This window comes from Belonocnema kinseyi, chromosome 2 (genome assembly GCF_010883055.1).
Source record: "Belonocnema kinseyi isolate 2016_QV_RU_SX_M_011 chromosome 2, B_treatae_v1, whole genome shotgun sequence".
Classification (NCBI taxonomy): domain Eukaryota; kingdom Metazoa; phylum Arthropoda; class Insecta; order Hymenoptera; family Cynipidae; genus Belonocnema; species Belonocnema kinseyi.
This window is the reverse complement of record NC_046658.1, coordinates 120,046,466-120,060,842: the sequence shown is the minus strand read 5'-3', so window position 1 is coordinate 120,060,842 and position 14,377 is coordinate 120,046,466. Positions and strand designations below refer to the sequence as shown.

General features: G+C 29.9%; 1 protein-coding gene across 1 annotated transcript in view; it reads right to left on the bottom strand.

The window, feature by feature from the left end:
- Window positions 1-2,697: 2,697 nt before the first annotated feature.
- LOC117182600 overlaps window positions 2,698-14,377 on the bottom strand; it is a 49,318-nt gene continuing 37,638 nt past the window's right edge. The window contains exons 4-5 of the transcript XR_004468333.1: window positions 3,033-3,155; window positions 2,698-2,832 (exon numbers count right to left, since the gene is read on the bottom strand). The gene's annotated coding sequence lies outside the window, so the exon portion shown is untranslated. The remainder of the gene's footprint in view (window positions 2,833-3,032; window positions 3,156-14,377) is intronic.

The window sequence follows — 14,377 nt, the reverse complement described above, 5'->3', positions numbered from 1 at the left end:
CCGAGCACTTGAGAGTCAGGGCAGGCAGGAATATTAAAAATTAAAAAACTGTTTCTGTGATAAAAAATAATAAAAATCTAATTTATTAAATGAAAATATTTTTATTTAAAGTATCACTTTATATTTTTTTATTTATTCCATCAACAAAAATATTAAAACGAAAACCTTTTGTTTTATGTGCCCTTGATGCAACGTAATGCAGTTTTGACAATAACACATATTCATTTATGAAAATTTTGACAACACATTTTCATGCATAACAATTTTGATAACACATTTTCATGTATGAAAATTTTGATAACACATTTTCATATATGAAAATTTTGATAATACATTTTCATGTATGAAAATTTTAATAACACATTTTCATGTATGAAAATATGTTATTGTCGAAACTGCAATATGTTTTCAAAAATTTAGTGATTATACATGTATAAACACCAAATTTTTGAAAACTTATTTTTAGAAAACGAAGATGACATTATTCATTTTAGCCTACTTTTATATTTTCATTATTTCTTATCATTTCAAATTATTCGATAACTGTTATTATTATAATAATTAATATAATAATATATATTATCATAATAATGTGATAATAATGTTTATTATAAATTTCTGCATAATTTGTATTTTTTCGAAAATGTGCAACCAAACAAGAAACATTTTCAACCGAAACTGAAATAATTAAATTTTCACTTAAAAACGAATTTTAAACTAAAATAATAAATCTTCAACTATAGTAAAATTAATTTGTAACAATCAGTAGAATTTTTAACTAAAATATTCATAATTTTGATCTAAAAAACAAATTTTTTAGCAAAGTGTATTAATTGTTTCCCAAACAATTTAATTTTTAACTTAAATAATGAATTTTTAAATAAATTGAGGAATCTCCAGTTGAATTGTTAACTTTTTAAATTCATCTTTTGGACGAAAATGTACGTCTTTGATTGAACTTTTTACTATTTTGATCCAATTTTTTTTAATTGATCCTTTTACTGAAAGGGCTATCTTTCTCGTTGAAAATTCAAATCAATTCATTATGTTTTATGCGGTTAAAACCAGAACCGCTTTTTCAAAAAATTTGAGTTTTTGATTTTTCAACAAAATTCAAAAAGTTGGTAAGATAACCTTCCAGTTAGGGTGTTATTTCTAAAAATTCAATTTTCGTATTCTATACATTTTATTTGTTACGATTAAAACAAAAACTATTGTCCTAAAAAACGAGCAATTGATAAAAAATGTATAGTTCATTTTTGGGCGAGCAGCTTTTGCCTATTAACTTTTTCATAGCTCGTGTCATTTTTCCAATAATTAAATTTGGTTATTTCTAGTTTTATTTTGTACGGTCGAAACAAAACCTATGTTTTCTATCAAAACGCGATTGATAACCAAAATTATAGATCTTTTTTGGCTGTACAAGTTGTCTATTGATTTTTTTCTAACCTTTCATCATCTTTCCAAAAATTTTAATTTTATTTTTCACAATTGTAAGAAAAATTAAGAATCATATCGATGAATGACAGGGGCATCGGAACGATTTTTTCATGGGTGCGCTCACCAAAAATATGTTAAAAAATAGAAATTAAATATAGGTATTAGGTTTATTTCATTATTAGAATTCATTATTTTATGGGTGGGTTCAAGCCTACCTAGCCCACACGGCTCCTACGCCCCTGATGAATGATCAATTATAAATTCGTATATCTTTTTTATGTAAATAAATGTTGTCTACTTATTATTTTCGTAGCTTGTGTCCTTTATCCAAAAATTAATTTTTTTATTTTTAAATTTGTTCTTACGAATAACACAAAAACTAGGCGTTCTATCAAAAAGTGATAAAAACACAACTTTGTAGATATTTTTTGGGAGCATAATTTTTGTCTATGCATTTCTTTTCGTATCTTGCACAGTTTGACTTCAAAACGAAATTGTTGAGTTTTAACAATTTTTTGTGGGATCAAAATTCAAATTTTCAATTTAAAATACCTTCTCATTAAAATGAGAATATATAAAAATTTATAGTAATGCTAATCAGAAAAATTTAGGAAAATTGTTATGAAAGAACGCATTTGTTTAATATATTTAACTTTATTGACTCTTTAAGATGAAAAAAAAATTATTTACACACCTGATCTATTTAATCTTACAGACGTGCACGAAAATCGTCAACAAGAAAAGTTTTCTAATTGGTTCGTAAACAAATCCATTTAAGAAGTAGTCAATATTTATAATAATTAAATTTAATCAAATAAACTTGTGCTTTTTTTAGTATTACATAAGTGAAAAACTATAATATTACTATTTTATTAGCTTTATAATTTTCTGAATAAAATATAACGTATAAATTATTTTACATCGATCCCTGTTGAAAGTTCCGAAATCATAAACTACGTCGTTTTTGGTAGTAAACAATTTAAACTTTTGATTACCTGAAATTTAATGAAATCTAGTATTTAAAGTTAAATTATATCGCAATAATGTGATGAGCCAACATTGCAGAAAACTAAATGATTATGCGTGATTGTGAATTTTATTTTTACAGGTTTCCAAGAACTTTAAATGTAAAATTTCTTATTCCTGACCATATTTTATAATAATATTACAATATTACTAATCACTGATTACTGTGATTACTATAGTGATTGATTAAATAATATTTATCTTTTAAATGGTATTCAAACATATAATTCCTGAACATTGTTTTTCGAGTTAGTCTGTAACTTCATTATTATCTCTATAATTTGTGGAATACAGATTTTTACTTCTTGCAGCTAAACTTATCTGCTTTTCCTGCCGAATCTCTATGCTGTACATCTACGCAGTGGCCTGCAAAACAAAAAAACTTTTGTAACATATAAAAGTACATCGAAAATGAAACAAGCGCTAATGCTAAGAAAGAGTCGCATAAAATCAGATAATGACACTACTGTTTAATTTGATTTTTTTCATGTATGAAAAAAAAGCATAATTTTGGTAAGCTTTAGAAAAATGTATAAATAAATTAGGTAAGTATATCATATATTTACCAGGCGTGAGGCCCACCTCTATGGGCCCGAATGGTGCAACGTGAACACTTGCGCTTGCACATTGAAATACTTGGAGATGTACGGGATCTTTCGAATCCAGACCTACTGGTGTGATGCATCTAGCTGTAAATCAAATTAATGATTTTCATTATCGATTATCGACTGAAAATTCATGTTTTGAGTAATATAAGTATAACACATTAGGGACCGTACTTAAATTACGTAACATCTCAAAGGGGGGGGGGGTCGAGACATTTTGTTCAGATTTGTTTCGGAAGGGGGGAGAGGGTCCTTCACTCACTTTAAACTGTTTTGTTACAAAAACGTCTTATTGGATTAAAACTGCGACTCTTTTCGTAGAACATCAATATTTTGTTTAAGATTCATAATTTGTTGTTGATAAGTCAACCGGGAACATCTTTTTTGGATAAAAATGCAAATGTGTGGTTGAAAATTCAATTCTTTCCGAGAAGATTCACTTTTTGTTTACAATTTTTATTTCTGTGTTGAAAAGTCAATTGAAATCCTTTTGGATGAAAATTCAACTATTTTTTTTTTTAAATTAGTCTTTTTGTTGAAAAAAAAGTACACTGGCATTTTCTTTGTATTAAAATTCAAATATTTTTTCAACTTTTTTTCTTTAAATTCATCTGTTTTTAAAAGAAATATTTAGATTTCTTTGATAAAAATGTAACTGTTTAGTTGAAACTTCAACTCTATTTTTAAAGTTTGCCTTTGATTTTGAAATTGTCGTTTTTTATTAAAAATTCATCTGTTTAAGTAACATTTTCATCTTTCATGGGTAAAAATGCAACTTTTTGGTAGAGAGTTTTTCACTATTTTGTTAAAAATGCATCCTTTCTTTATTAAAAAAAAATCGTCTCTTTGAATTGAAAATTCAATTTTTTTATTAAAAACTTATTCTTTGATTAAAAATTCATATTTCGATATTGAAAAGGCAACTGGAATTTTTTTATGAAAATTCATATCTTTTCATCAAAATTCTTGTTCTTAAATACAATTTTTTCTGTTTTAGGAGAAATTTAATCTTTCTTGGATAAAAATGTAACTATTTGGTAAAGAATTAAGCTATTTTGTTCAAATATAATCTTTTTTGGTTTAAAAAAATCGTCTTTTTAGATTAAAAATTTTATTTTTATCGTAGAAACTTATTCTCAATTTAAAAAAATAATATTTTCATCGTGAAAAGACAACTTAAATCATTTTAACAGACCATTAGACTATGTTTTTGAATACTTATCTTTTTCATATAAAAGTTCATTTCTCTTAGTAGAAATTTCATTCTTTTGTATGAAAATGAAACTTTTTGATTAAAAATTCTTTTTTTTTTTGCTTTGGTATTTCACTATTTTGTGTGACAGATTTTATTGAATCACTTTGTTAAGAAATATTTCTTTGGTGAAGATTTATATATATTATTTAGTTAAAAATTGATCTATTTGATTAAAAGTTTAACTATTTTCTTGAAAATGGATTTTTTTTAATTGAAAATTTAACAACTTTGGTCAAAGTTAAACTGTATTGTTAAACATGTATTTTTTTATTAAAGGCTTATGTGCTCGGCTGAAAATTTAACTTTTCAGTGGAAAAGCCTTTCGTTTGGTTTAAAATGAACTTTTTAACTAAAAATGTAACTTTCACATGTTTTTAAGATTGATCTTTTTTAGATAAATACTCTTTTTTTATTTAAAAAAAATATTTTTGTGGGTTTGAAATTTCATTTTTGATGGGTAAAAATGCATCTGTATCGTAAAAAATTAATTCATTACTGAAAATTCATATTTTTCTTTGAAATATAAACGATGACTCTTTTTTCTTGGGAATTTGTCTTTTTAGGTTCAAAATTCAACTATTGTGTTTAAAAAATAATTATTTTTTTAGAAATTCAAGTATATGGTTAAAAAACCATCTTTTATAGTAGATAGACCTATTTATTTATGGGCATATACATCACAGAAAAATCCTCGAAATACTTTGGGGAATCGGAACTACACTATTATTATAACATTAAGCCATTTCCATTTGATGGTAGGTGTGGCACTCGGTGAGGAGGAGAGTAATGTGAGGAAGGAGGTTTATCGGACTGATCTAGAATTCTCGTGTTACTTATTTAAGTAGCACGTTCGTTCCGCAACACTTATATGACCCATATTGCTGATCAATCACTCTAGCAATCGCCCCAATTGAAGAGCCTCACAAAGTCACTCTGTTTATTAACTATTTCCCCATACTTTTCTGTTTTGGCATGCTTCTCTATAATAGCTTTCTTCACGTCCATGCATTTTTTCATGCAAGCTCTCGTTTTTATGGGACTTATGCCTCTTTTAGGTAGGGTCTCATTCACACACTATCACCTTTCTTCCCGTGGTCTGCCTCTAAGCAAGCCGCCATTAACTTTATCTTGATATACGTGTTTCGTTAGTTCTTCATCTTCCATTCTCTCAATATGCCCGAACAATTATAACCGATTATTTACCCATGTGTCAACTAATGTTTCTCATGTCCATGTGTCGCTACCGTATAGCACAGTCAGTATAAATATAGAATTATTTATTGCTATTTTAGCTTTATTTGATACACTTCTACTTCTGATAATGGACCCTGCTCTACACATAACCTTCTTAACCTCGTTTATGCGCCTATCGAAATCCTCGTCTATCTTTCCGTCCCTAGTGAATAAGATACCAAGATTCATCATTCAATACAATGTTACATATTATTTTCTCACTTTATCCTTCAAACGCCATAATTTTTGTTTTATTTACGTTAATTTTGAGGCCCATGTTCTTGATGCTTGTATTCAGTTTGTTCAGCATTCTTTGCAAGTCCTTGATTAATTCTTCCATAACAACATTTACGTATTATATTCCACGTACATTTACTGTTTTGAGACCCACACCTTCTTCATCGAAGAGAGTCATCCTTAGACAGTTGTCCATAAATATTATAAATAGCCATGAAGATATAACGGACACACTTCAGTCGCTCTCCTATCTATGGCATCCTCGATCATAACCGATGCGCCCTCTATTCTTTTATTGTATATTAGCGCCTTAAAAGTTTTCTGTTCTATCCATTCGTTTATCTAATTCTGAAAATCTATTCACAGTTTCGGTTTCTGTAAGATCTCAATCTTGATTCGATTTTAAAAAATTTTTTAATTTTCTTTCTTCTTCATCCCTGAACTAAGTTTATTTTAAATACTAGAAGGTAATTATCAGTATTGCGTACAGAACCCATCATGACCCTCGTTTCTTTCACTAGCACTCTTAGCCTTTCATCATTTTATACCTAAACTAAGTACATATTTCTAATAAACATGCCCTTTTCTAAGCACAAGCTAACTAATCTGTCTCTGTTATAATTTGTTCTAGGATCCTCAAAATTAACTAACACCCTTTCTGTATCCTGATCTTGGGTTCCCATCCATCCATTTAGATCGCCTAGCAGAATTATTCTTTCACCATAATCGGAAATACTCACTGCATAATTTAAAGTGTCCCAGAAGGTGTCTTTTACTTCTCTGGGATCATTATCAACTGGGGCGCAGCACACTATCATCAATAATCTTCTGATTCCTACTTTCATTCTAGCCCATAGCAATCTGGGAGATATAAAATAATGATCTCTGAGATGTTGTCTTGCACTTTCATTCATAATCAAATCTACTCCTTGTCTAACGTGTGATTCACTATCTACTACTATCCATATTTCAAATCCGCCTTTCAACACCACATTTTCTATGTTTCTACCTTCGCATCCCTTTTTCTTTGTTTCAGGTATACATCAAATATCTAGTTTCCTTACGTGCATGGTTTCTCGTAACTCTTTTACCTTGATATCATTCACTCATCTAGCATTCCAAACTCCCAGTCGCCATTCAGCGCCCAAAACTTGACCTTTACGTTTACCCTGTGCGTTCCTTTCGTCAATCAAATGTTCACTCCATTCCAATGCAATTTAAAGAAACACTTTATGATTAATAAGAGGTTCTGAATTTTGGTCTGGTCTCAAAAATATTTCATTCAAAAGACTCTTTATTTTAAAATTGTCTTTTGAACTGACAAATTTTCATGTAAAAAATGATCGGAAAACTATTCAGGGCCAGGTTAGACCATCCTGATCGCAAATGACGCTGAGTAGAAGTGAAATGTTTTTGCATGGTCAGACGCTAGTCGGGACAAGCTAATCTAGCGTTTGTCAGTCGGTCTTGTGAAAATATATTTTAAATGGTAGACGTTAAAATTTGTTTGAAAGGCTACCTAGATGATTAGAAAAAATTCTTTGTTTTTAATGCTTACTTTTAATTTGTTATACTTCTAAACATAGTACTGAAGGCTCCTCTTCAACAGAATTTGGGCCGAGGAAAGAGTCCCATCTAGCTAGGCTAAAATGCATGCATTTATGTTGAATAAAAAAGGGTGATAAATCAGACCCTTTACCTCTCCAGGCGAAATTATTATGGATAGTTTATACATAGTGTGAAGTATTATATAAAACATTCCTTTGTTTCATACATTTTTTGTATAAAACAAATGAATATTATATATAATACTTCACACTATATATAATACTTCACACTATATATAAACTATATATAATTTTTCCGCCTGGGTTAACGAGGTAAACATTCTCCTAGAAAGTTGGGCCAGTTTCAGGCCTGAAAGAAGTTGTATGGACCATATCTATACCTAATTTTATTTCGAAAAATTATTTTCAAAAAATTATTTCAAAGCATTCAAAAGATTGCAAAAATTTTCCAAGGAGAATCTGAAAGATTTTAAGTAAATTTTTATAACTTTGCTGAATTTATCATTTTTAAATCATTATTTTATTTTTAAAAATTGTATTGAAGAGACAAGTAAAAAAGCTTTTTAAACATATCAAATATTTCCTAAAATTTCGGAAAAGAGCGTTAAAGATTTTACAGTAAAATTTTTCAATTTGGTAGGTAAGATTAAAGAATAAAAAAATGAGTAAATTAAAAAAATATTCGTTCGAACTGAAAAGATTTAAAAAGAAGCTTAAACTTTGAAATATTTTAGAAATGTAGATTTTAAAACTTCAGGATCTTTAAAAAGAGCTTTGAAAATATTTTCAAAAATATAAGACCTTTTAAATAGATTAGAAATATTTAACAACTTTGAAACATTTCCGAAAATGTATCAAATATTTCTTTATTTCTTATGAAGTTCTAGAAGTCTGAAGCTTATTTTAAAAAGACTCGAATTTTTTCTAATATTTTGTAAGTTCCTATAAAATAAATATTGTCTTTCAAAATTTCTAGATTCTTTTCTGTCACACATGAAATATTCAAAAATCGTTTTTTAATTTTCTTAAGAATCTTTGGAAAATTATCTTTATATGAATTTAAAAACAAACTATTGGTAATTATTTTTTGTTTTCGATTCTCATAATTTAATTTCAACGTGAATTACAGTGTTTAAAAACTTTTGACAAATAAAAAGTTATTTGAAATTTGAATGTTATATTATTATTAATATTATTTTTAATTATTTATGATATTGAAAAAAATATTTAAAATTGGTGATTTTCAACTAGTACTTACTTTAGGTAACTTCAACATTTGTATGAGTAAACAAAAATTAAAAAAGCATTTAGTGTTGCACCAAAATATTTTTTCATTTATTTCTAGACAATAATTCATCTTAATAACTCATTTTTGAAATTATAGAACGTCTATTATGTTTTAAAACATAATATAAAAAATTTCAGGCAACTGTTGTGCGGGGGGAGGGTCTAGAAGAAGTGATACGGTATTTTATATGGTGAGGGGGGGGGAAGGTCAAAAATAATGTAACTTAATATTTAAACGCTCCCTAGAGAGAATCTGATAAACCTCAAAATAGAAAAAGCCCCTTTTGCGGCAAGTTTTGCAAAAAATCGTCTTTTATAGGAAGTTTTACAGGATATTTAGCTTAGGACACGTTGCTCAAATATGGAACTGTCTTACGCAATACAGCACGAATTGTCACTTTACCCCAACTAGACGCAAATCTAAGCCGATAATTTTCTACACTGATTGAGGGAAAAATAGGACAAATATTTCTAAGATTTTATTCACACAAAAAAGATTTTTCTAAATCTGAGCCTAAAAATAGCCTTTGTTAACCCAACAAACTTAAAGTGAAATTAGGTTTTATTATTGTTAGTAACCTTATACGCTCGGGAGTAAAATCGTGTTCTGAAATTTAAATACTGACACATTTTATCGCATTACATTGCTAAAGCCTAATTTTTCCAAACATCCAATGTTATGACTCAAAAAGTTGTATTACTCACTCTTAGCTTGATCTGCATTTAGCTTTTCAATTTCTGACGCTTCATTACATTCCAGAATGTAAATAAAGTAGCAGAGAAAAGCAAAAATTAAAAAGCGCATGTTTGTTAATATTAAAATACTTTCAAAATAAATTGCGTTAAACCAATGTAACTGAACAACTGAATATTCCTTCAATTTTCTTCCTTTATTTATACAAAACGTACCTCTACTTTTCTAAGAGAGACTAATAAAATGTCGGAGTCACGCTTAAATTTGATATACAACGAATGTTTCCTTATCCAGATAAAAATATGCGTGTTCATTATTCTGTGAAAAATATTTACAATATTTAGAGGTATTGGTTTCGCCGCATCAATATATCAAAACTGATAAAAGTATTTTTTACAGTATATATTACATTTTCAGCTCTCTGTAATACTTGGCAAACAGGTTTTTTATAGCAAACATTTTGTTATTGATACAATTTAGAGTTGATGCAATAATACAAACGATTTCTTGACTCAAGACAACTCGATTGACCTATAATATTAGAAGCTTTTATTCAAGAGTAAGGGAGTTATGATCATTTGTAGTTTTTAAAACATTACAATATTTAGCATATTTATAATATTTTATGAATAGGTTTTTTATAGCAGAATTTTTCTCATTTAAATCATTTAAAGTTGATACAAGTGTAGAACAGAATTCTTATTTCGTGACGTTTCGATTGAACTATAATATTATTATTGTATAGGTGCGGTAGGAATGATATATTAAAACCAGTTTCTGAATAAATTAGATAAAAAAAATGGCATTATTCGTACCTTGTCATTCTAATTTTTGAAGGGTACTGATAGACAGTTGTGTGAAATTTGTAAAGACTAATGCTTGCACAGTGAAGGCGGAAGCAAATAAGAAAGCAGGAAAACACACAGCAGAAAAGGAGCTGATAAAAATAGCAAGACGAAGAGAGACGGAGGTGCACAAAATAGAAACACTATGTTGATGCATGATTTTATTTTTAATTTTATTTAAAAAAGACTATTTTTAATTAAATATCTGTCACTGAGCTGGTCCCTATCCGTGGCCGAAACGTTTGTCAATTTAATTTGTATAAATAATACATGTTTTGTATTTAGATATATTCATAAGACCCTAATGCTAATATAAAAAATTTGACAACAATTTCAAATAATTAGGTCAATTAAATCCGAGATTTTTCAAAAAACCAATAAAGATGTCACAGAACAACTACAGTTTCTTTAATAGCATTGACATTAGGTTTATTTTCTATGGTAGCAAAGATAATATTAGTAAAATTGCAATAATGAAAATTCGAATTACATTGATTTTTCTTTTTCCGGGGAATTGAAGCAGTCAAACGTTTTAGAAAAATTCGTGTAAAAGATTACATTGAAAATTTGTAAATATGTTATCCAAAAATCATTAATGACTCTTATCAAATTTATCTACCATTCCGTGTATTCACAGAAATATTTTTGTATTTCATTCATTTTTGAAAAAGTTTCTCTATTTCGGGATGTTCCAGGATCGAATTAATTTTTTTTAATACCTTAGCTGGTTTCTATTAGCTTTATTTGTTTAAAATTTATTGCAAATTTAACCATCTTTTTGGCAAAGAACCTTCAAAAAGAATTTGAATTTAACGTCAGAATAATTTTATCAAATGTTGCAATTTCGATGTTTTTAAAATGAAGGTTAAATTTGGAAGTGAATTGATGATAAAACATATCCTATCCTATCCGATCCTATCCCATATGCCCTTTTCTTATCCGATCTTATCCAATCCTATACTGTCAAATAGTATCCTATCCTAGTCTCTCCAACCCCATCCGATCCTATCCGATCCCATCCGAGCCTATCCGATCATACCCGAGTCTATCCCATATTAACCCTCAGTATCGTTACATATCCGCTCCAACCCAATCTTACCCGAGCTTATCCGGCCCTATCCGTCTCTTTCAGATCCTATCCAATTCTGCAGAATCCAATTCAATTCTATCTTGTCTTATCTAATCCTGTCGTATTCTATCTGATCCTACCCTATCCTATCTGACCCCATCCAAGTCTGTCCTATCCCATACGGTCTTATACGATCATATCCAATCCTTTCTGTTATTATCCGATCCTATCTGATTCTATCCGATCCTATCCTTACCTACCATGTCCTATTCGATCCTGTGCGATATCCACATTGGCATTATATTTTTCAGCATTATATTGCAAAAGATGTTCGACGGGATAACTAATGCTAACTAATGGATCAAGGATAACTATAAATGCTTCAAAGTCTTATTCTATTAAATTTTCCAACATCAATTCGTTATTTTTGTTCTATCCTAAGTTATAATTATTTTATTAATTACACTGCCCTGCAAATTTTAATTATTTGATCCGAATAAGATGGCACCTAGTGTTTCCAAGTGGATTTTTCGTGCTGAACACGAATCTGGGTTCAAGAACTACCTATCACATCACGTTTTTGAGAAAATAGGGGTGGACATCCCAATTTTTAACCATGATTGAAAAATTGTAGAACTGAACCATGATGTGCTACAAACTTCACTAATATCAGAAATTAAAGGCTGAAACAAGCCCTTTTAAATGAGCCGTATGCCAAATTAATCGCATACATCCTTAGAGCGGGGAGTGTGTTTTTGTCTAGGGGTAGAGGAATAAAATCAAATCAGAAAGGATTTTAACATACCTACACCCACGCCCAGGCATAATAAAATGTGCCGTGCTTTTAAATGTTTAAAGGGTCGCTGATTACAAATATGCACTTAGGTTTTAAGAATTCAAAATAGCGGATTGAATATGGCGGATCATTTTTCCAAAATTCGATCATATTCCCTTGCAACTTATTACTCGGAAGTTTTGAGGGTCGCTGATCGCGAATTTACAGTAATCAGCAGCACTTAAATCCTTCGTTAGCATTGACGCAAAATGCGTCAATCTTCTTTTTTTCTATTTAATTTAATCCGATTTTTCATTCAAGTCTTACTTGGGAGTTTTTGGGTCGCTGAATCCGAATATGAAGTCAAAATTCAAAAATTCAAAATGGCGGGTCTAATATGGCGGGCGAAAATACAAAAACCGGCTTGATTTGGATAAATCTCGGTACTTACGGGGTTTTGAGGTCGCTTAATCCGAATTTGATGTCAGAATTCAAAAATTTGAAATAGCAGATCCAATATAGTGGACGAAAATACAAAAAAGGCTAACGTTGAATAAATCTCGGTCCTTACGGGTTTTTGGGGTTGCTGAATCCGAATCTGAAGGCAAAACTTGAACATTTAAAATGGCGGACGAAAATACAAAAAACGGATCAATTTGGATAAATCTTGGTACTTAAAAATTGGAAAATTCAAAAGGGACAGACTAAACCATACAAAGTAGATCCTACTGTTGGCTTCGTGGAATACACTAAACGCACTACTATCGGCGAGAAAACTATAGACATCTACCTTTGAAGCTTAACAACTCAGTCAAAAAAAATGCTAGCGCAAGAAAAAAACATTCATTTAAAAGCTGAAAGTGTTCTACGTTAATGAGCTTGAAGAAGCTTATGCAAAAAAATTTTTGTGCTTAGCAGACTGAAAAATGTAAAAAAAAGTACTGATTTTTGGGTACATTTAAGAACAGTCAAGTTTAGAACATTATTTCTTATACAAGGGACGATGGAAAAAATTTGAAAAAATTCATGAGTATGAGGAAAACTATTGTGAACCAGTTGCAGTTGAGAAATTTGACAAATAATAAAAATTGTTGCTTACAAGCATAAAAATGTGCAACTATATTATCTTCATTTCTAATACAGATATTAAATCGATTCAAACTGCAAACTGTAATTGATAGGCTCTGTATTTATTTTCAATCACCCGGAAGGATGTGTTAGTCTTCTTTTTTGTGAAAATCGCGATATTTTTAGACATTTTTTTGTTGGAAAACAAGTGACAGAAAGCAGGGGGAGGCCTTTTTTTGTTTTACTGCCGACCGCTGGTGCCATTCTTCGGCCCCTAGTTCTGAATGCTTGGATGGCACCTGGCCACGTGTCGTAGAAAGGGACCAGCGGTCGGCAGTAAAACAAAAAGCCGATTTTCACAAAAAAAAAGACTAACACATCCTTACGGACGATTGAAAATAAAGAGCCTATGCATTACAGTTTGCAGTTTGAATCACTTTAATATCCGTATCAGCACTGATGATAATATAGTTGCACATTTTTGTACTTTTAAGCAACAATTTTTAAATTTTTTCAAATTTCTCAACTGCAACTGGTTCACAACAGTTTTCCTCGTACTCATGAATTTTTCAAATTTTTTCCATCGCCCCTTGTATAGGAAATAATGCTCTAAACTTGACTGTTCTTAAATGTACCCAAATATCCTTACCTTTTTTACATTTTTCAGTCTGCTAAGCACAAAAATTATTTTGCATAAACGTCTTCAAGCTCTTTGACATAGAACACTTTCAGCTTTTAAATGACTGTTCTTTTGTTGCGCTAGCATTTTTTTTACTGAGTTGTTAAGCTTCAAAGGCATATGCCTATAGTTTTCTCGCCGATAGTAGTAGGATCGGCCAGTTTAAATTTTCAAATTTTGACTTCAGATTCGGATTCAGCGACCCCATAAATCCGTAAGTGCCAATATTTATCCAAATTGAGCCTTTGTTGTACTTTCGTCCACCATATTGGATCCGCTTTTTCAAATTATAAATTTTGATTTCAGATTCGGTTTCAACGACCCCAAAGTCCCCAGGATACAAATTTTCTGGAGAACAAATATTCCTGCCATTTTGGGCACTTTTTGTCGAATTCTCTCTACCAACAAAGGGGTTAAAACGTTTAAAAGACTGCACATTTTATTATTCCTGGATTATCCGGAAGGACTTGTTTCAGCCTTTAATTTCTGATATTGGCGAAGTTTGTAGCACGTCATAGTTCAGCTCTACAATTTTTCAAAAATGGCTAAAAACGCCGTGTGTAGGGATGTCAACCCCTACTTTTCAAAAACGTGAC